At 42.2% G+C, this 22,217-nt stretch overlaps 1 pseudogene; it reads left to right on the top strand.

The window, feature by feature from the left end:
* The first annotated feature begins 2,054 nt into the window (after positions 1–2,054).
* The window catches only part of LOC132322103 (ATPase family AAA domain-containing protein 2-like), a 33,614-nt pseudogene continuing 13,451 nt past the window's right edge, over positions 2,055–22,217 (top strand).

Raw genomic sequence — 22,217 nt, 5'->3', positions numbered from 1 at the left:
TACGCACTCTGACATCCCCAGCATGCCCTCTGTACATCTCTATTTCAAAAACAAGTGGCACCTACTCCAGCTTGCGGACCAAGAGACATCTCAGCCTTCGCTGTTTTACATGACGACGCTTTGTGCAAAGTAAACTTCTCCGTCCTTCTGTTAACTATTTAACCTTCCACAAAGTCCAAGCAGCTCAGAAATAAAGCACAAGTACCTACCAGACAGCGTTCACTACTGCAGATACTCTGAGCCCTTGTAGAGATCCAGAACTGCCTCCATTACGTGGTTTATTGAACTCGGTGTTGATCTCCAGTGCTGCACATCCTGATCTAGGGGAGAGCCGAGCATCAGAGCGCACCCCAAAACCCAGACACCCCCGGAAGAGTAAACCAGACACCTTCCCCAACTTTGCCTGCACATACACCGTACTGTTCCTCCACGCTCGCCCCCACTCTGCAACGCCACGGGATGCGAGACAACTCCGGAGCCAGAACTTCATGGCTCGTCGGCTGCTGTCAGTCTGTCCGTCCGTCCGTCCGTCCGTCCGTCAGTCCGTCAGCCCGAGCGCCAGCGCGGGCAGCCCGGTGGCAGCGGACGGGAACTCGCCAGCTCCTCCGGGCGCACCGGGACTGAACTTCTTGACTCTCCCTTCCTTCCGACGGAGGAGTCAGACGGGTCTTCCTCCGCCCTGTGGCGAGCAAAGCCACGCCCCGGCTCCCGGCTTCACCGCTGGCGCAGGGCGGAGGAGGAAGGAACGGGGAGAGGAGATCGTCCTCGGACTCGGAGGGGTTCAGCCCCCCTGCGGGCCAGGGGAGGGGGGGCACGCTGCAGTCCGCTTCGAAGTGACGCCCCGGCTCCCCCCCGCCCTGGCTCCCCCAGGCAGCCCGAAGCCCGCCGCCCCCGGCAGGCGATGCCCCCCGGCCGCGGGGACAGCGCCGGCCGCTCACACGCCGCCGCCAGACAATAGGGAGGCGGGCGGGGCGCGGCCGGCCCACCGCACCCACCCCGCGGGCGGCAGCTGGGCGGCCGCCCCCGCCGGGCCCGGCTCGGCCCGCCCGCCCCCGCCGGCCAGGAGCCGCCCTTGCCCCGGGGAGGCACGGGGCGACGGGCGCGCTGGCGCTGCCCCGTCGCCGCCGGGAGAGCACCTGGCCCGCTCCCCGGGGGGGAAGCGGAGGCGTGCGGGGGGCACGCCTCCCCGGTGGGGGTCGCCTTCCCGCCTCCCGGCGCCGAGAGCCCCCTCTCCGCCCGCGCCAGCGGCGGCGGGAGACGCGAGCCCCTACCTGACGGCGCCGCTCCGCCTCGCCCCCTCAGCCCGCGCCGCCCGCCTGCCCGCCTGCCGCCTTCGCGCATGTAGGTTGGGGTATTCCTCATGAAAGCTTGGGTTGTAAATTGAACAAGCCACCTCTCACGGTCATCGCAGCTTGCCTCACACAGTAGAAGGGATAGTAGTCATCCTCCTGGCAGAAATACCAGTGTGAACAAGATCAACAGTAATAGAAGAAGCGCATCTTGAGTTCCCTTTGGCTTCCTGTGGATAAATGCCGTCCTCCTGAAGGAAATCTTTTAATATCCCTCCAAACGCAGTCAGTCACAAATGGAACGGAGAGAGGAGAAAAACTCTCCTAACTAGAGTTTAATCCCAGGACACGCAAGGTCAAGCTTGGCTGCTTCTCTGAACCAGTTTTGAAATCAACGGTGGGGTTTTTTTCATGAAACACTAAGTTTATCTGAAAGGTTTTGCCGCAATAATTTTTTCACAGGCTATTAAGCTCAAGCTGTCCACAAGAAGAGTGTGGCGGAGAGGAGCTTTAGCTTTGAAAGCTGGTTGGTTGGTTGGTTGGGTTTTTTCCGAGAGCTACTTCTTGGTGCCAAAGTGGTTCAAGGCTTACCTGCCGTGAGCTGCACCACTACCAAGTCATGAGACTTACAGAATAAACTTGCCTAAATGAGGGAGAATTCCCTTCTCAGCTCAACATACACGGTTCAGATTAATATGTTCTTATTTCCTTCTTTCCCTAGGATCTGGCAAAATTGAATGCTTCAATGGACACTGTTTGAGATCAATGAGAAAAAACATGCCGCCCTGTTCAGACTCTAGCTTTGAGAGAAGCATGGAAATATTAAGTGACAATGTCAATCGAAGACACTTTACGAGGTATTGTATTTCTAGGTGTCCAATCTCTGTTCAATTCATAGAATTAAAAGGAAAAGTGGAAGGATGCACAATGAGTCACGTCATGATAAATCGACAGCTAAAAATCTGCGGGGGAGTATGATTATGTTAATGTCAGTGTCAGTGTCTTAGAACCAGAATCCCTCTTCTTAGTAAAAGTCTTCTGCTTGTATAAAAAACGTGCATCTTTTCCCAACTCCTTTGAGATCTCTCCTCCGCTTTGGTTACTGAGATGTTATTTGCACTATTGAGACTTCCAGATTAGCCCGTTAGGAAACTTGCGTCCTTACCGAACTGTCTGCATATGGTACGCAGCAGACTTGGGATCTGAATCCTCAGTGTGGTCCACAGGCTTTTCTTTGCATGATGTGGAGCACTGGATTATAAACTTGGTCAGGTTCCCTAGTCTTGATGGGGAACAGGACAATACAATACTTCTATACAATATTCTAATACAAGAATTCGTTTCTTCTTTCTCTCCTCTGTTCTCTTTCTTAATGTAGGCGGTTGGCAAAGCCAAAGTCAGACCAAAAAAAAGAAGACTATAAAGAAGGTAAGTAGTGGTAACTCCCTAGGATTCCTCTTTAGTCTGGTTTCTGAGAAGGATTGCGTTTGGTCACTCCATCTATTTAACTTGGCCACAAAAACTTCTGAACTCATCAACGCAAAGCAGCTGAAGTTGTGAAAATAGATAGTGAAAAGACAGTGAATTTCCTATGAGTTTTACGAAAAGAGGTGGGTGAGAATAGGAGGATATGCTATTAATTCCTGTCAGGCTTGGGGAGAACACGGCGTGAATTCCAGCCTGCTCTTAGGCACTAGTGCCTGAGAATCTGTTCCTTAGCTCAGGTTTCTTTGTGACACGGATTTCCTGGAGTCTGCAGGGCACAAATTAATTGAAAATCGTTCTTGCAAATAGGAGGCAATATTTGAGTTAAAAAGTAATTCAGTCATGAGGCGCACAAACCCGCTGATGTGGGGAAGGTGTCACTGAAGTTCAGTGATTTGCCTTGGAACTGAATCACTGTGCTGAGTACACAAGCAGGCTTGGTGCTGTGAGGCTGCTTGCTGGCAGCTGGGAAAATCCGTTATTTCCAGGCAGTGTCCTGCCAGCCATGGATGGGCTGAACGCCGGAAGGGGCCTGAAATGCGCTTTGTGGGTAGTAATTCAAGTTCTCATTGTGCACTACTTCCTCACTGACCTCTCTTAACTGTTTTAATGATAGTGCAAGTAACAGGCCCGTGGCAAAGGATGCTGTGTGGTAAATACTGGGCAGATCGTTTTTAAAGCAGGCAAGCGTTTGAGTTCTTTGGTATTTGGGAGTTTATCTTGAGACGTTTCTTATCTTCTAGAGCTTTTGTGTCAGGATGCAGAAAATGAGTGGTGCATGCTTAAACAATGGACTAAACCCACGCATCTTAAGAAGAGCCTTCCCACATAAATAATTTTTTTTAAAAACTATTCCATACAATTTTACATGGATGGAGTAAAAACACCTTAGAGAGAGGTATTTGTTGTTTCCACTTTTCCAGAAAGAAGTAACTGGAATGAACTTGCTTCCTGCATGGAACTAAAGTTGCGTGTTTGTTTTCATCAGATTGGCTTCCCAGTCTCTTAAAAAGTTGCTATACAAGTCATGCTTTTAGGTAGGTAGTTTAAACATAATTAATTTAAGTTGAATGCTGTGGCCATGACAATAACTTCCAATTCGGTATTTAAAGAAAAAATCAAGCCACTGCAGATTTTTTTACATTTTACTAGAGCAACAGTGAAATAAAGGGAATGACGTATTTTCTGTCTCAAAATATTTTACACATTAATGCATTGTAGTCACGAGAACACTGAAGGCCAGAGCTGATGCAAAAGCTGCAGAACAAGTCCATGAAGAAAATGGGGATTTGGAGGTCCGCCGAAGCTGCAGACTTCAACAAAGTCGTTACACCACTACAAATCAATCTGTTTTGTTCAACAAACTTATAACAAAGTAGGTGGTTTTTTTTCATGATCTTACAAAGCTACTAAAATGAGCCTTACTAGCAAGCCTTTCTACTATGGCATAATATTGGCTAGGGACTTTCTCCTTCTTTTGACAACAGAAAAAGGTATTGTTATTCCTGGCAGCAAGAGCTAAATGTATTCAGTGGTCAGGCTGAGACTTCCCTACGTGCCCTTACGTATACGGTACATCCGTGTGACAACTGCTGGGCTGCAGGTGCCTTCCATAGTAGAGTTCCACCAGGGTGGTGCTTCTTGGAACTTCCAGGTTGTTACTGGCAACCTCTGCTAACATTCCGTGGTCATTGATCAGGTAGGGTCTCCTCCTCTTCCTCTGCCTGCACTGGTATGTCCTGTAATTATTGTTACTACATTGATTTGTGTAAGGTGTGGGCCTTTGTACTTGGCAGCAAAACTGTTTAACCTGTTTTTTGGAAATAGGTGCTTGTGGCTTCTTCATACGAGAGCATCTTTTATGTATGGGCTCGGTGGGTTTATGTGTTGTCTTGTGAGCCAAGAAGATCACTTTACGTTGTGACTTTCAGTAGATTTAACTTGCCCTCTAAATGAATTTTCTTAGCATCAGAAGTGCCTTCATTTCTAATTAACTTTTCTTCCATGCTTATGAATGTTCTTATAATGCTTGGTTGAGTTAAGATACTGAGGCAAGTTGGATAAAGCCCAAGTGAAGTAGTCCTAGTGTTTCTGCCTGTCTGTCCATGGCTTAATTCTCTTTGTGAAGCCCAAATGGCCATTGTTTTCGGAAAGGTTTGCAAAGTGTAACAGCAGTGGCATGTTTTTTCCAGCATGTATAGTCATGGAAAACCAGCACAAAACTTAGATTACAGTTAAGAGAAGAAGAAGCAGCCTGTTGTCTGAGGAAGGCTGTGAACTGAAAATTACTTAATGCTATCATGCAGAACAACTTAAGTGCTATTAAAAACTGCCATAATTTCTTTATTGTCTTACTATGATCTTCAGAATTCTGATTTTTCTCTTGCTTAAATGGATTTTTTTCACTGTGCTCCCCGAGAGGGAAAATAAACCTGAAAACAGTGTATTTTTGCAAATCTCAAACGCTTGTTCTTAAATCTATAAAAACCCTAAACATTGGATCTAATTTTTAAGTAGTGTTTAAAAACTTGGCTGTCAATGATTCTTGCTTAATGAATACTGTATTAAAATATCATATTGAGTATGTGTACTGTTTTAAATGTTTTTTTTTGTTCTTCCCTATCTTTGCTCTTACATGTTAACTTTTTGTCTTAGTACTGCAGAAGCAGTCTTGCAAAAAATGGATGACATGGAGGAAATGCGTAGGCGACGAATGATGGAAGACCTTGGGGTGTTCCACGATGCAGAAGAAGTAGATACTAATTTATTTTACTATTTTTATATAAGTAGTGTACTTCACGTAGGGGAGTTACGTAGTTGTAATTTTAATTGAGCTGAAATAAGTTCTTCCAAAGAATAGCATAGTCTAAAATAACATTTGGTTTTGCTCTCTAATTATAATTTAACATCTTACTGGTATGATCATGCTACAGATACGCTCTAAGGGTGAAGGAAATACCTTCTTCAGAAGACATGAAATAGCAGCGATATGCTGAAATACATGTCTTATACTATGCTTTCTGAATTGCCGTACGATTTTTGAATGGACACTGTTTACAAACAGCTGTTGCAGGGCTTGGGTTTTCACTTCAGGTCTTACTGAAAGCTGAATTCATTGGTGCCTGCTTTATCTGTTTGTTCTTGTGCCAGCCTTGCCTGTGAGCTTAAATAGTCCGCTGTCCTTAGAGGAACTTACGTTAAAATTATATACAGCAGTCATATTTCCTCTGTCTTAGTTTTGCTCTATTAAATTAAGTTCTTCTGCTGTCTTGTTGAATGACAAGCACTTCATTTTTTAAACATCTTCATAGCCTGCTTTCAGAGTTTTTTTTGTTTAGATCTGAATTCCTTTTTTTTAATGAAACCGGAATTGTCCATAGTACTTTGTATATCATCTCTCAAATTCCTGTACGAATTTTATTTTGTCTGCTAGGGATTGCTTTGTCCTGGGCTCTGCCACACTCTTGGATTATTAACCTGTAATTAACTGATACCCTCAGTTTTGTATCTGGATAAGTATTTAACTCTCACATGTATTAAACCCTATTTTAGAGCAGAAATTCTTGTTACTAATTCTGGATGCCAGAATGATGTTCCTGTTCTCTCTTCCCGTACCTTAATTTAATCTTTTCTGTCTATGGAGTGCCTTGATAATATTACTCTGTAGGCAGGAAATATGCCTATGTCGGGTTTTCTGCATATTTGTCACTGATCTTTCTCTTTTCTTTTGATTAGGAAAACCTCGATATGTACTCCCGAGGAGAGAAAGAAATCCAAAGAGCTGCTGAAGAATTAGCTGATAATCAAGGTGGCACTGTAGATTAGTTCTGTTTTAAATTTTCTTTACTACGCTGTAGCCAAAAGCCTTGTCTTAACCAACTGAGATGAGCTGAACTACTCGGTATTTTTCATCTCTTAAAAAATCTATATTGCTGTTGACATTACAAGTCACGGACTTTAGGGCAGTACTGTAGTGAGCTCAGGACAGATATTCAGAGAAAAAAAAACCCAGTGCTTTTCCAAAATGCTTACAAGATAAAAGGCAAGAGATGGCTGTGGACAGGTGGGAATACAAAGGAATGGACGTTATTACTCAGAATGAGAAAGAGGGATCTTGCTACAGCAGCAGCATGACAGTTTTCACGGTTTTGAGCAGCACGGCAAGAGTTTTCAGGAAGTAAGGGACGCTGCCAGGCGTGTATGGAAAGCTCCTCCGGAGCATGAAGATCAGCAGGGGAGAGGATAGTGTTGTTCATTTCTGTGTTTAGCAGGTAGTCAGTGAAAGCTGCTGTCTGGTCCTGTAATTAGGAGCTGTCATCCCGGTACTCATCGGGAAATAACACGAGGAATCAGGTTAAATCGTAAAAGGCCATATTAACTTTATGTTTGAAGTGAGGGGGAAAAACTTTAAGGTTTTAAGGAGAATGATAGTTGTGATTAAGGCAGTCAGTCCAACGATCCTGGTAGGAGCTTTCTGGATGGAACAGAATGGGTCGAGACTGTACTTAAGGACAGAAAAGGATGTGGCGGTAGTTGAGCCGATGGGTGCTAGGTTTTGTGGTAGACCTCCTCTGCACACCCACAAAGGAGCTCAGAGAGACAGTGGCAGGAGGGGGAGCCCAAATAATACCCCGCCGGTCTACTCCCAGGGCCATCAGCCCATCAAAGTCCTATCTGCACAAGCCCGGAGGAGCACAGGGGTGCACGACGGTAGGCAGGGACCCAAACCAAGGACTCCAGTCAAGGAGGAAGAGCCACCTTGTCTGGGCCCCTCCCAGGGCTGTCCCAGCGGAGCCATCCGCCCCATCCGCCCCAGCGTCCAGGCGTGAAACCCATCTGGATGAGTCATCGGGGGCAGCTCTCCAGATCACCTTTCCGACTAAGGGGTTACTGCCTAGGGGTGGGACATACTGTGGGATGCAGGGGAAAAGCAGGTCACCCAGGACTTATGGGATCTTTAGGGCAGGAACCAAAGGCGGGACAAGGGTGGGGTTTAGGTGATTCTGGGAGGAACAAGAGTGGGAAAGTAGAGGGGCAAGGGTATAAAAAGGGCCAGTCACGTGTAAATAGTTGGCTGGTCAGTACGCTTGTCTGACTGTGCCCTGCGCCTGACCACCTGTCTGACCATCAGACCATCAGAGCTTGAATAAGAGATGATTTCTGCAATACGCAGTGAGGGCAGTATCTTGGACATGTTACACAGCCTGTGTAAGACTTGACCACTGGCAATGGAGACCTACAAAAAGGTTCAAGCTAGATGCCCAGGTGTTAGTGAGCACTGGGGTGATCTTGTTCAGAGAACAGTCCATGGCCTGTTCATGATTGAACCCGTGGCTCCCAGGTGCGCACCTTGGTGATCAGACCTCCTCTATATGGCTTGGTTCAAGTGTGCGGATGTAGGGGTGCTGGGCAGGAGAGACTTGTAGAAAGTAATTATAAATCGTAGGCTGAATGAGAAAGAAAGAGTATGGGGCAATTCATTTGTGATCAAAGTGAAAACTCTGGAATTTCAAATTAGGAAAAACCTAAAATATACTTCTATAATTGAAATCATGCCAGGAAGGAGTGGGGAAAGGAAAGTGTGTCAGTGTTGGTGTAAAGAAGATGAGTGGAGCAAGGGGAAGGACTAGAGGAGCAGAAAAGCAGAGAAATTCATGCCTTTGTGACAGGAGCGTTGGAGTACCAAGGACTTGGGATGGTAGTGGTGCCAAAATAATTTTTCAGTTTTCCATGTGCTGTCTATATATCTTGTGTAATTTATCTTGCATTCAGAAAGCAGTGAGACCTTTTGGGGGGAAGAAAAAAACGGGTAGTGCTTTCCAAGGAATAAAATTTGACTTAATTTTAGTGAGCAGGTAGGTGAACAGAGCATGTACATTCCTCACCTGGTGTCCAGCTCTTAATGTGAGAGGGTATTATTAAGAACCTGCTAGATAATTATACTCTGGTTTTTGCATTCATACTGTCTTTCATGAAGAAACTTCAAGTTACTTTACAGAAGCTAGTGGCATAAACTGTATGCATTTGACATTGTTTTCCGATTGGGGAGGTTCACACCTGTGGCTTGCCCATTATTGCTCATGTAATCTGTGGCAGAGCTAGGACTTGGGAGCTAGATTACCATGCTTAGTCTTAGCACTGTAGAGTATTAAAAACATTTCTGTGAAACGCGTTCTCAAAACAACAAGAAATTAGTCTCTGAAATAGTGGTTTTCATAGGAGCTGCATCTTGGCTAAGCAAGATGACAGTATTGTTGTTACTAAGACTGATGAGACGTCACCCAGCAGTTTCAGCGAGGACACAACAATATCTATATGTATGTTCCTCTGTGTATTGTAATTTCTGGAATGTGTCTTGCATAAATTGGTCGTAAAGTTTTGCAGGTTTTCAGATCTATTGTGTCATTAACATGAAGGTAATAGTAAAACCTATAGGCATCTGTGCAGTGCATTTGGAATTTAGTATCATTTACAACAGTACTTAAACAGTTTAACGTTATGTCGATTTACAGTAGTTTCATCAGAAGAAAGCGAAGACACTCGAAAGCGTTATGACTTTCGACAGAGGAAAACTGTTGAGCGCTATCAAGCTCCACTGGAAAGTAGGTTATATGCACAGTTTCTCTTAAGAGCTGATTTCTTGCATATAAGTGAGTGACTCTTTTAATGAAAATATATACACACACTCAACTCCTATTTAAATTTATTACCTTCATTCTGCAGTTCAATTTTATTAAATGTATGTATCCTGTGCACATTATATTTCTTTGCCATTTGGCATGCTTCCTGTTGATCTTCAGTAAAAAATGACCTATGTATCCTTGAAAGAATGGTAATTAAACGGACTTGATAACCTTGCCCTTGTGGTTTTCAGTCCTCCTTAAAAAGTAGGTGCGTGTTTTTCCACTTCTACTGTGCGCTGATTTTAAAAAAATAAATCCCCCCCGCCCAAATCACTTGAAACTTCCCCTGAAATGAGAGATCGGTGAAACACATCACATTTTCTGCCTCTTTCCCTATCCTGCTTTCTCTTAAACTTGTTTGTAACGTTATTCTAAATTCTTTGCTTTCAACAGAACCAAGGAAACGTAAGATCTATTCTTCGGGCCGGTCTTCACCTGTCAGACAGAGATACTCATCTAGAAGTGCTCAGTCACAAGGCTCTTGCTGCAAAAGAACTAACAGGTTGGTGTATGGTTAGTGATAGTTCTTATTTATCAAGAATGCTGTCAGGCACATTACTGAATAATGCTTTCAAGGGGCAAGGGTTTTGAATTGGTGGTAGTTACAGATTAGTAGTATGATTATTGCTGTGGTAGTCTGAGGGTATAAAGAAAACAACTATTGGGGGGGAGACTACACTTTTTATTAGTCGTTAGATTTTTTTTTAAAATGCAGTATTTGTGGTCACTGCTGAGGTGATTATGGAGGTCGTGGCTGAGATTGTATAACTGAAATTCTTTTGTTCTGGAATTGAAGCCAGAATCTCACTCTGAAAATTTTAGACTCTTTAGTCTTGAAGGAGACCAATTATTTTCTTAAAACTGAAGATAATTTAGTTAGAGGGAGAGCCTGTATGGAAGTTTTAGTGGAATTTTTTTTAATCACTCAAATACTGATTCTGGTTTCTCTTTGGAATCAGTTAATGTTTCTGTATGAAACTATCATTAAACAAGAAAAATACTAAATGAAATTATAGATGATAAATGGCAATAGTAATGACAAAGGGGTTTTGGGTCCTGTAAGCAGCTGAAGCATGGAGAACGCTGTCTCTTGCTAGATATGAGAACTTTGCTTAGCATCCCTGAAAGCGGACAGTTATGGAAGGAAGGGTTTCTGAAGCCAGATTTTTAAATCGGTTAAAAAGGTTTATGTTTCACAGAGTGGGTACATAATGTTAAGTGAAACTCTATTTGTGTGTGAGAGAGAGAGATTGGACAAAATGAGTCATTTGTTTATGAAATTTATTTGCAAAAGAGTTAAACATTTTCCCTTCCTAAAAAAATTGAATTTTGCTGTCACAAGGAAAATCATGTAATGTACTTTGAAATCAGATTCATAAGGAGTACAGTGATCTGGAAACTTAATAGATCTCAAAGTAAATTCTGAGATACAATTCATGTAAATTTTGATATCACTTAGTCTGGACTTCAGTTTTTTTCACTTGTTTGTTTAAATGTTTGCAGACGGAGACACACAGTCCACAACAAAGATTCCACATCCTCTTCCTCATCTGATGATGAAGAGCATTTTGAGAGGCGTAGGAAGCGCAGCCGTAACGGAGATTCAAAAAGGTTAATGAAGTTGGAGCGTAGGGGAGGGAGAAATCTACTTGGGAGGAGTTTGCACCTGTCTAACCGTGAACTGTTATCCTCTTCATCTTGTACAGTTTCTAAATTGTGGCAATATTTAATCGTATCTCTTGGTACTGACGACTGTAACTGGACTCTCTAGAATTGGATTTTTAGAATTGATTTTTAATAAGCAATTTGATTTCTAGGTGGGAATGGGGGGAGGAAGACTTTTATGTAATTTTTTAATGTAAAACTCTACTGCTCCTGAGCTTTACAGTAGTTTATTCAGAAAGAAAACCATCGTCACAGAAAATGTTATAAATAGAGGAAATGACGGAGCTTTTATTACTTAACAATTGGTCTAGAAAAACTATTTTGATAACAATCTAAGAAACAGGTTTTCAGCCCAGTGTCTTTCAGACCTGTGTGTCTTCTGGCACACGCATCCCAAAGTCCTTGGGAAGGACCAGCAGTGGTGGGCAGCCTTTATAATGTTAATCCGCACTGAAATAAGTATCCCCTTGGGCTGTAACTTTTTGAATGTAGAAGCAAAAAATCTTTGAAAGATGTCACTGTGTTTTGGGGGGTTCTTTCATCACACAAATCGAGGTCAGTTCACAGTCTCCACCTAGGGAATAACTTGTTTGAAGCTTGCATTCATCTATGTGCTGTGTTGACTGGTGTGGATATTCGTAAGTGCTAAGAGTTGTTAAAATAAACCCAGTTTAATGCCTGCAGTGACCTTTTTCCTTTATTTACTCACAGACATTAAATATAAAACAATTTGAACAAGTGTTTAACTATTTAGGAAATTTAAGCTCATTTATAAGGTTTTCTGTGTTCACTTGCCATTATTATAAAAGCAAAAACCTTCTAGCTGCATCGTAAGTTAGAAAGCGCTTTTCTCTTTCTCCTTAATTCAAATCAGGTGTCTTCCACTAAACTTTCGGAAAGATGATTTGAAGGGAATTCACAAGGATCGAATGAAAATTGGAGCAAGTCTGGCTGACGTTGATCCAATGCAAACAGATTGTTCAGTAAGTATTTTTAGTTCATTGTGTCAGTGAGATGTTTCCAGTGTTTATGAAAGCTTTCAATAACATGCTGTCTACAGCTACCTTGGTTTACAGTTTTCTCTCAAGCAGTTTGAAAATTGCCCACAGCATTTCCTTTGTGCTGACATACAATTTCTGATGGAACCTTATCAAGGTTGCAGCTTTCTTTAACATATAAAATGTGTTCTTTTGAATTTATCTTTAGGTACGGTTTGACGGTGTGGGTGGTCTTTCTGACCACATTTCAGCTTTAAAAGAGATGGTCGTTTTTCCTTTGCTTTACCCAGAAGTCTTTGAGAGATTCAAAATTCAACCTCCAAGGTAACAGACATTGTTTCATAGAGTCATAGAATGGTTTGGGTCGGAAGGGACCTTAAAGATCATCCAGTTCCAACCATCTTCCATGGGCAGGGACACCTTCCACTAGACCAGGTTGCTCAAAGCCCCATACAGCCTGGCCTTGAACGCTTCCAGGGTTGGGGCGTCCACAGCTTCTCTGGGCAACCTGTTCCAGTGCCTCACCACCCACATGGTGAAGAATTTCTTCCTTATATCTGATCTGAATCCACCCTCCTTCAGTTTTAAAGCCATTACCCCTTGTCCTGTCACTACATGCCCTTGCAAAAAGTCCCTCTCCAGCTTTCCTGTAGGCCCCTTTCGGGTACTGGAAGGCTGCTCTAAGGTCTCCCCGGAGCCTTCTCTTCTCCAGGCTGAACAACGCCAACTCTCTCAGCCTGTCTTCATAGGAGAGGTGCTCCAGCCCTCTGATCATCTTTGTGGCCCTCCTCTGGACTTGCGCCAACAGGTCCCTGTCCTTACGTGGGGGGCCCCAGAGCTGAATGCAGTACTCCAGGTGGGGTCTCATGAGAGTGAAGTAGAGGGGAAGAATCACCTCCCTCGACCTGCTGGTCACCCATTTTCATGAGAATATTCAACTGAGGTATCAATAAGTTTCCATGCTTCAAAATTTTCAGGAGTGTTGATGGGGTTTTTTAGCAGTAGTATAAAGTAATTTCTTAAAAAGGGATAGAATCCAGGATATATGTAGGTTCAAAGATTTACTGTGTGGTGAGAATATACTTTAAAAGTGTCTTGCCTTTAAAAGGCAGGGTTGGAGTGTTTTTGTTTTGAGTTCTACGTACAAGTCAACTTCATTAGTTTATAAGCAGGAAGAAGGAATTACCTACTGGTAGTCAACTGTAATTTGTTTCTTGGAAGTCCAGTTGTCTCTCCCACCGACTCTCTTTTTTTTCAAGTGCTCAAGTATCAATTTTACAATTGATAGGACTTGCAACGAGAACCTTGCAGCGTTTGTTGTACTTAGCTATGAAATGAAATTATTAGAGATTAATTGTTAGCTTTACATATTCTTGGTCAGCAAAACTCAATCATGGTATATTGAAATATGACTTTTAATCCTTTGCTTTCAGTAACTTTAAAAGTATTACAAATAACGACAACAAAATCTGTGTTTTGCTTCTTTATTCATTTAAATTCTTTTTGAAACAGCAGTGCATTGGCTTTTCTAGCTGATGGCTATATTTATCTGGAAATGCAGAATACCATCCCAGCTTTAGGCTTCCTCCTCGTTTATCATCAGCAATGGGAGACCAAGTCCACTAACTTAAAGCTTTTTAAGGGAGAATCAAATGCTTTACTATCAAATCTTGCCTTTTGTGAAAACAAGAATGAATGTGCCGTGCATCATTGAAGAATGAACTGGTGATTCATAAGTTAGCCCAGTCTTAGATTCTGGGCTGAGGTTTGTTCTTGTTTGGCTCCACTGTGCTGTAACCACCCCTGTTAGTTTGTCAGCAGTTTTGGAGGTGTTGTTCTGGGACACTACGATCATTTCTCAAGCTTCTGTACATCTGCATTATCCTCTTTATTCATTTTGTTTACTGCCTTGTTGAGTTGTGTAGGAACACAAACCTTCCATCTGGTTTGACTTGTCTCACGCTTCAGCTGTTACCGCTCTCTTACACGTGAAGCGTAAGCTAGAGAGAAGAGTTGTGTGTTGTAGGGATGAGGGTTGTAATAGGTACTTTTCCATGATGTTTTTTTCTTATGTGAATCTTTGGTATTTTTAATTGCAGAGGCTGTCTCTTCTATGGCCCTCCAGGGACTGGAAAGACACTGGTTGCTCGTGCACTTGCTAATGAATGTAGCCAAGGGGACAGGAGAATAGCCTTTTTTATGAGAAAAGGTGCCGACTGCCTGAGTAAATGGGCGGGGGAATCTGAACGACAGCTTCGGTTATTATTTGATCAGGTAAGGTGGAAACGTGCCACGTGTTCTGCCCGAGTTGTAACTGTAGTTTTCTGTGGTCAATATTTTTAAGAAGTCACTCTTTTTTGGGTTTTGTCAGTTCCTTCCACTGAAACGGGATTGTCAGTGTTTCTTTTTTCAGTGGGTTTTTTAGGGGCTTGAAATCTTGAGATGTATTGGGAAAGATTAATAAAACAAATGAGAGAACCTCGCAAAGCAACACACACCCCCTCAAAAAAACATCAAACAGCCACAAAAAAGGTTTCAAGAGGCAAGAGACGGTGGCTTTAGATCAGAGGGAAACAGATGCAGGCTGAAAGCATGGTCATTTAAATTCATAACAGAAGCTTGCTTCCAGAACCTGTAATTGAATTAAGTCCTGGCTCTGTTCTCGGTGGTTGCCAAATAGCTGTAAAAACTACTGGTATGATTTGTTTCCTGTCACCCAGTCTCAGTGGGTTGACATAGCTGCTGTCTTCTGTTACTCGTGCCACTTACTCCGTTAGCTCAATTAGTAGAGATCCCTGATGCTAGTTGGAAAAATCTAGTTCCAGTGACTTTCCAACCATGACGTTTTTCACGCATTTTCTCTTTAAAATTGTGCTGGTTTACTTATGTCGGTATTCCTGTGTTTTCATTCTAGGCCTACCAGATGCGACCTTCAATTATTTTCTTTGATGAGATCGATGGCCTTGCTCCTGTGCGGTCCAGTGAACAAGACGAAATTCATAGGTAGTACATTTTTTGGACCTACAGAGAAGCTGCTTGATCTTTGTGAAAAGAAGACCACAACCTATTTCACTTCACGTGACACATTCATTTGTCCTGAAAACTAGTAATTCAATGCTACTAAACTTCAGATGGCTTTTAAACAATAATTGAAAACAATTCACTAAGCTTGATAGCAGCACAAGACCTGTGTTACCTTGTCTGGTTTTTTGTGTCTTAAAACGAGTCTTTCACTAAGGAGCATCTCATCAATAAAAGCTTGTCCTTTTTGAGTGGTCACTGGAGAAGGTCATGTAAAACGTAACAAAATTTACTAAACCAGTGAATGAAAATTATATTTTTCTGTTAGCTCTATTGTATCAACACTTCTGGCACTTATGGATGGGTTAGACAGCAGAGGAGAGATTGTGGTAATTGGAGCCACCAACAGACTGGATTCTATAGATCCTGCTTTACGAAGACCCGGACGGTTTGATCGAGAGTTCCTCTTCAGCCTGCCAAATAAAGAGGTCAGAACTTAAACTCAACCCTAATGCTAATGTGGCAAAGTCCGTCTTTGTAACAAAATCACATAACAGTGCAGTATCACGGAGCAGTTGAAGTCGAAATCAGTGTTGTACAACTTGGACAAAAGAGGGATGTCTGGAGAGACTGCGTTGTGCTGTGGAGGGCAGATCTGGTACTGAATATATATGACTAAGATGATTTCAACAAGTAGGTAGTTCTATAATTAATTTTGGTTTCACTGTGACTAGCCAAGAAGAGGGGATGCTGCTAGTCACTGAAATGTTTAAGTAAGGATCAATGTCTGAATTAGCTATAAATTACTGCTATCTCATCTGGAAAATGAAAGAAATGGTGTGCACACAAGAATTCCTTTTTGCTAACAACAACTTTTATCACAGCTGGTGCTGGAGCAACTTAAGATTTTTCATTCCCAAAGTGGTTCACGTTTGCTTACTTATTTAATCCAATTAGGCACTTTCACCCTGAAGCGCTCTTGCTCTCAGTTCTTGGTTTATGAATGGATAGTGGACGTACCTGTGTTGGACTGTTCCCAGGCTGGGTATCCTGGGAGTTACCGATAAGTATTTGGGGATCTGACATTCTTACTGGTACTCGTTAACAGCGACTTGGACAAAGATGTGAAGTACACTGCACAGGTGCAGGGCTTGGGAAGCTTCTAGTTCAATGGCAATAGCTAAGCAATGAAAAAATAGGTATATAGCAACCAAAAAATACTGGGGGGACGATAGTGTGCAAAACTGGAACCCTGTTTTTGTGGGTTTTCTCTGGCTACCACTGATATTCCTTTTTCTTTTAGTAGCACTTTTTGGAAAAAGCATAAAATGCTTATTGGATTGAAGGCTAACAGAAGTGCACTGAACAGTGTATTTAACACACACATTTGCCTCCAGTTTCTATCTGCTTTCAGGAACAGGAGAGGAGGTGCCATGAAACAGATATAATACACGATTCCCTACTGTGGAAGAATCCTAGAAACCTGCCATAATTAATCTGTGTACCAGGAAATACTTAAATGAAAGTCTTGCTAAGATCAGACACGAAGATAGGCAACATTTGACATTTTCTGGATCAGTGACAGGAGTTTGAGTCATAATTATTGTTCTTCTTTGTAGTAATTGTAGCAATTTGAAAGGTAGTGCTAGGACTGTCTTCCTTGAATGAACTGGCAGAAAACCAAATTTGATGAACTAATGAGCCTGTCATCATGAAATTTTGCTGAATTGGAGAGAACTGTCTTTGATGAAAAAATCTCTGTTTGCAGATTAAGTTTTTTACTACAGCTTTTTCCACAGGGTCATGAGGTGTCATACTTGGGAAAACTTACTTTTTATGGAAGCTATACATGCCTTTTATTTCACTGCAGGCCCCCAGAAAGAGTTTAATGTAACAAATTTAGAATTATTAAATTTCCTCCTTGAAAAAGCAGAGAGCATATTAACTGAACTTCAAAATAACTTTGAAGTTTAGCAGCTAAGAAAAGTATTTTTATTAGTGTGAGGGGGTTTTGTGTTTTGTTTTTTGTTTTTAAGAGAAAACTTAGGACAAACTAAAATGCAACCATTTTGTTTCCAGGCTAGAAAAGATATTTTCAAGATTCACACACGAGACTGGACCCCTAAGCCACTGGACATGTTTCTTGAAGAGCTAGCTGAAAAATGTGTTGGTAAGTTTGAAAACAAAGTCAGTCACTGCATGTGACTGAGTCCTAAGGGACCTGAGCTTGTACCAGGCAGCACCCGAGCTCTTGTGCCTTGCTGCAGAGGGAGGCAGCTGACACGCCTTGGGAGCAAACAAAGTTAGATGCTTCTTTTCTTTTAATTTTCTTCTTGTCTCTCAGAACATTAAATAGCTTTGGGGCATCTTCCTCAGGAGTCAAGTTCTGATTAGGAGGCCGCTTCATAAGCGCAGGGTATCAGGCTGTGAGCCACATAACAAAACTTCTCTGCAGTTCAGTAACGCTTTGGATTATCTCTTAGCCTGTGAATTTTTAGCTGCATACAAAGTCTTTCAGTGTTGCACTTTGGAAACCTTGGCCTTGACTTCTCTGTTGCCTGAGACTGACATAACGTTTGATTCTTGTTTTGTTTATTAGGATACTGTGGTGCTGATATCAAATGCTTATGTGCTGAAGCTGCCCTCTGCGCTTTGCGCCGCCGCTATCCTCAAATATACAAAAGCAGTGAGAAACTGCAGTTAGATATTGCTTCTATTAAAATAACAGCGAAGGATTTTGTCATGGCTATGCAGAAGACTGTTCCAGCTTCACGGAGGGCTGTGGCTTCACCTGGGCGAGCACTATCACCTATTTCAAAACCACTGCTTGAAAACACACTAGCAAGAATTTTACAAGCCTTGCAGAGAGTATTTCCCCACGCAGAGCTTGCTCTGAAGAAGGACCAACAGCAAGGTATAACAACAGTACCCGCTTCTTTAAAATTCTGCCAAAGCAAAAACTTCCGATTTGTGCAATCAACATACAGAAACCTCTCAGCCATAATGACAGTAGGATTTTATAATATGCACATGCACGCCTTTATTTCAGGAATATCGTGCATCGTTTTTGTTCTGGATTCTAAACTGAAGTGCTGGCTGGGAGCTGTGAATGACTCGCAATACATAGGAGAGAACTATGCAGTCTCTCCTAGAGCACCCTGTTTCTGACAGTAGCTAATATCGTATTTATCATTTGTAGAGATGGATTTAAGGTTTAATGTGTGAGGCACCTCTTTCAAAATAGATGTTTAAATGGGGGGAGAGGGCATTTTTACATGAATGCTTCTAATTCCTGTGAAGAATGTCAGAACCACAATACAAGTATAAGTGGTTTAAGCTAAATATTGTTACATATATTTAAGCGGTTACATATATTTAAGTGGTTACATATATTTTAGTGGTTTAAGCTAAATATTGTTACAAATATTGTTACTCGCTGCACTACTGATTAACGGAGATCCATGAATAGTTAGTTATTATCCTAATCCCTGGAGAATATCCTACCCGTATTACTCCCAGTAGAGCTGGTAGATTGTTTGCATTGGTAGAAGAGGCAGAAACCCACCAACAATATAAAAGCAGAGAGGCTAAGGGATTGGTAAGTGCATCCCGTCTCCGTTGTCGGCCTTTCATTATCTCTTCCTTCGGTGATCTTTGAGGAGCCTTATTTAGAAGATGTGTTGGTCTGTATATTCTGACTCACTAGTCCTAGACAAAGGGAAGTCTGTGGCCATCACGTTCACTTAATTTCCCCACATCCAGTGGGGGAACCTGCTCCAGAAAGAAGTGGCCTTGTTGGGTTTTTCATGGGTCTAGGAACTACAGAAGTTCCTAATCATCTTTATTCTAAGGAAGAAACCTCCTGTTGTTTTCACCAACAGAGAGATAATACCTTATGCAAATCATGCGATGTAGGACAGCTTTGTAGAGACTTGTGCAATCTCCTTAGATCTGTGGTAGGATAAACTCTTCAGAAAACAACATTCTGCATGTGCCCTCAAATGAAGAAATGCAATATAAGGGGTCTCCAGCACTGATTTAGAAGCTGTCTTAATGTGAGAGCAAGATATGGACTATTCAGGAAAGTTAACAAACCTCTCTTGTCTTTCAGGCAGTTTAAATCATATTTTAAGAAATTATGCGATTGACAGTGATGAGGAATCACCATCAATCTTTGAAGATAAGCCAACTCCTAAAATGCCTGGTAGACAAAAGGAAAAATTCCTCAATTTTAGCAGGTACATATTTGTCCCCTTTATGTTTGCATTATTAAGATGGCCGTGTCTGTAAACAGTTTTGGTGTGAGGGGTGGTGGATGAAGAAGTAGAGGGGAGGGGTGTGGGGGGGATGATCAATATTTGCAAGAAGTATGCGTGAAGATCCAGCTGGGTACTGAGGTTCTAATGGAGTACACTGCCATAACCCATCAAACTGAATGGCCCAGCCCTCTTCTCCTAAGTCAAAGTGGTCCACGGACTGTTAGAATGTGTTGATTTAATCCATGGTATTCCTTGAAAGACTCAAGACCAAAGAAATGTGCTGCCTGTCCTTTCAGCTAAAAACCCCTACAGATTCGTGTAGACATGTTTTGCCCTTCTGATTTCCAGGATTGTTAAACCAGTAGCCAATTATGTAGCAGAAACAGAACTGAGAAATGGCTTGTTAAAACACTGTGAGAAAAACTTAAACAATGTCTGCATTTTGTACCTTTAACCGACTAAGTTTATGTTAAGTTTTTAACATTTTAATGTGGAAGTCATATAAGCCAACAGTTGAAAAAACAGATTATTGTCGTCACTGGTGGGTCAGTCATTTTTCTCACTTTCTATTGCTGTGCTGTCCAGAAAATCTTCTGACCTGCTGAGCTTGGTTAGGTCTCTAGATCTTTGACTTCAGCCAGTAAAGGTACAACAGTATTGTGGTGGAAAAAACGAATGCTCTTCACAAATGTGTTTCATGCTAGTAAAGCAGGATTACTAGGAAATTAATACACAATTCAAAGATGAAACATTAGAATGACTGAATAAAATAAATATAAATCTTAATACATATTCAGTGTACTGCTGTAATTTAACCAGTCCAATTGTGTACTTCTTCAGATACAGCTAATGTGTTTCAGTGCCCACGTTAATTTTTTTCTAGAAATGTTGTTCTACTCCTTCCTTCCCATTATCTCCAGTAACTATGGCCAAATTTCAGCTCAACTAGGCAGATGTAGAGATCTCACAGTTACTTAAACTCAAGACCTACTCAAAATCAGTGTCTACAGGCAGTGAGGAGATCCAGATTGCCGTGTGCTGAGAGATAGAGTTGTTATTCTCCCCCATATCGGGTTACTGATGAGTTGTCACGTGTGTATTTAGCTGGACAGTCCCCCTGTATGATTTAAGAGCCGTTACTTAACCCAGCCAAAGGAACAGCAGACATGCTGGGGATTGGCAGGATTTCTTAGGGGAGGTATGGTACAAGTTTTTAAAAAAGAAAATGGGCTTTGGTAGTGTTCCTGATCACAGACCAGCTTATTATTTGCTGGAACATGGAGAGTATTTACCGAAAGGAAAAAAAAACAGACAGACAGGTGTCTAGGAAAAAACCTTATCATCTATCTGTGTGCCTATTCATCACCTCATTTTTAAACTTGTTTTCTTCTTCCTGTTCTAGAAATGCTTATTACCAGCCAACATCTTGCAGGCCACGGTTCTTACTAGTTGGAGAGCCAGGATACGGGCAAGCTTCTCATTTGGCACCTGCAGTAATACATGCCCTGGAAAAGTTTCCAGTCTATACACTAGACCTATCTGTTTTGTTTGTTAGCATCACATCATCGGAAGAAACATGTGCACAGGTACCTTTTTTCCTCTTTAATCTCATAGGTTCATGAACTGTATATAAACTAGTAACGTAAGCAAAATTCATTGTTAATGGAGGTGGCCTGGTTTGAATGTGCTGTTATGTTTACTTCTGTCTGAAAAGCCACTTTTCTGCTAGATCAAATGATACCAAATGAGGATGTCACATGTGGCCGTATCTTTCATTCCAAAGGAATGGAAAGTGAGGATGTTGCTAGCAGCTCGGGAAGCTGGGAGGTGCTGCTAATAAACCCCTCTTTATAGCAAGAAGTCCTCCCCACCTCGGTGGGATCCAGAAAGTTGTTTTCATTGCTGCTTAGGAATCTGTGCTCCCAGTAGATGGCTCTGCATCAGCCTGACTGCCTGTCATGCACTTTTTGTAGCCTTCATTTTCATTATATTTGTAAGGCAATCAAGCTTTTGGGGAAAAGAAGTGTTTCTTTTCTTATATATACATATACAGCTTGTACTGCTGCAGTATATGCAGTAAAAGCGTTAAAATTCATGGAACGCTTACGTTTGTACACCGGTGTGTTTTTCTTCTAATATAAATTAAATATAAGCAGATTTAGTGCTGTTTTCCTTTTTACTTTTAGGCAGGAAATCCGTTTCGTTGTTTGGCATCACTGTATTGAAATATTTTCACCTTTAGTAGCAGCATTTGAGAGCTCTACAAGTAAGGATGGACATGTTACATGACCGGATACTCATTTGTCACATAAGAGGAACAATTCCTTTTGTGTTATGTGATGGTTGCACCTGCGGTCATGTAACTAGCACGTCTAGTCACTGCCCGGATATACCACGTGCACTTCCCATCTTGTGACAGGAACTCCCTGAATATTGATAATCTGAAAGGGTGCACGGAGAAATTTGTCATGTGAAAGGACTGTTGCTGCTTCCCTCAGGTGGTAGATGCACGTCCTCTTCTGTGATTGAGGTTCCATCTGTAGGCAATGGCTTGTGGTCTTCCAAAGCACGTAATCTGGTCTGATTGACAATGAGAGGCTGTGAGCGATTTAGCTATTCAGGCAGCTATTCAGACTGGTCACCTCTTATAAAATGTACTTGACGTTATGAATTGTAACCAGGCTTCTTTTACAGTGTCAGCCCTCATCTTTTCACATAGGTCTTTGCTTGTTCAAACCGTGCTTCAGAGTGACTTGGATATGTGCCTGCTCTGAATTGAAAATGGTGCAGTCAGAGTCGTGTAGTGATTTACCCAGG

This window comes from Gavia stellata, chromosome 3 (genome assembly GCF_030936135.1).
Source record: "Gavia stellata isolate bGavSte3 chromosome 3, bGavSte3.hap2, whole genome shotgun sequence".
Lineage (NCBI taxonomy): Eukaryota > Metazoa > Chordata > Aves > Gaviiformes > Gaviidae > Gavia > Gavia stellata.
This window is presented reverse-complemented; position numbering and strand designations above follow the sequence as displayed.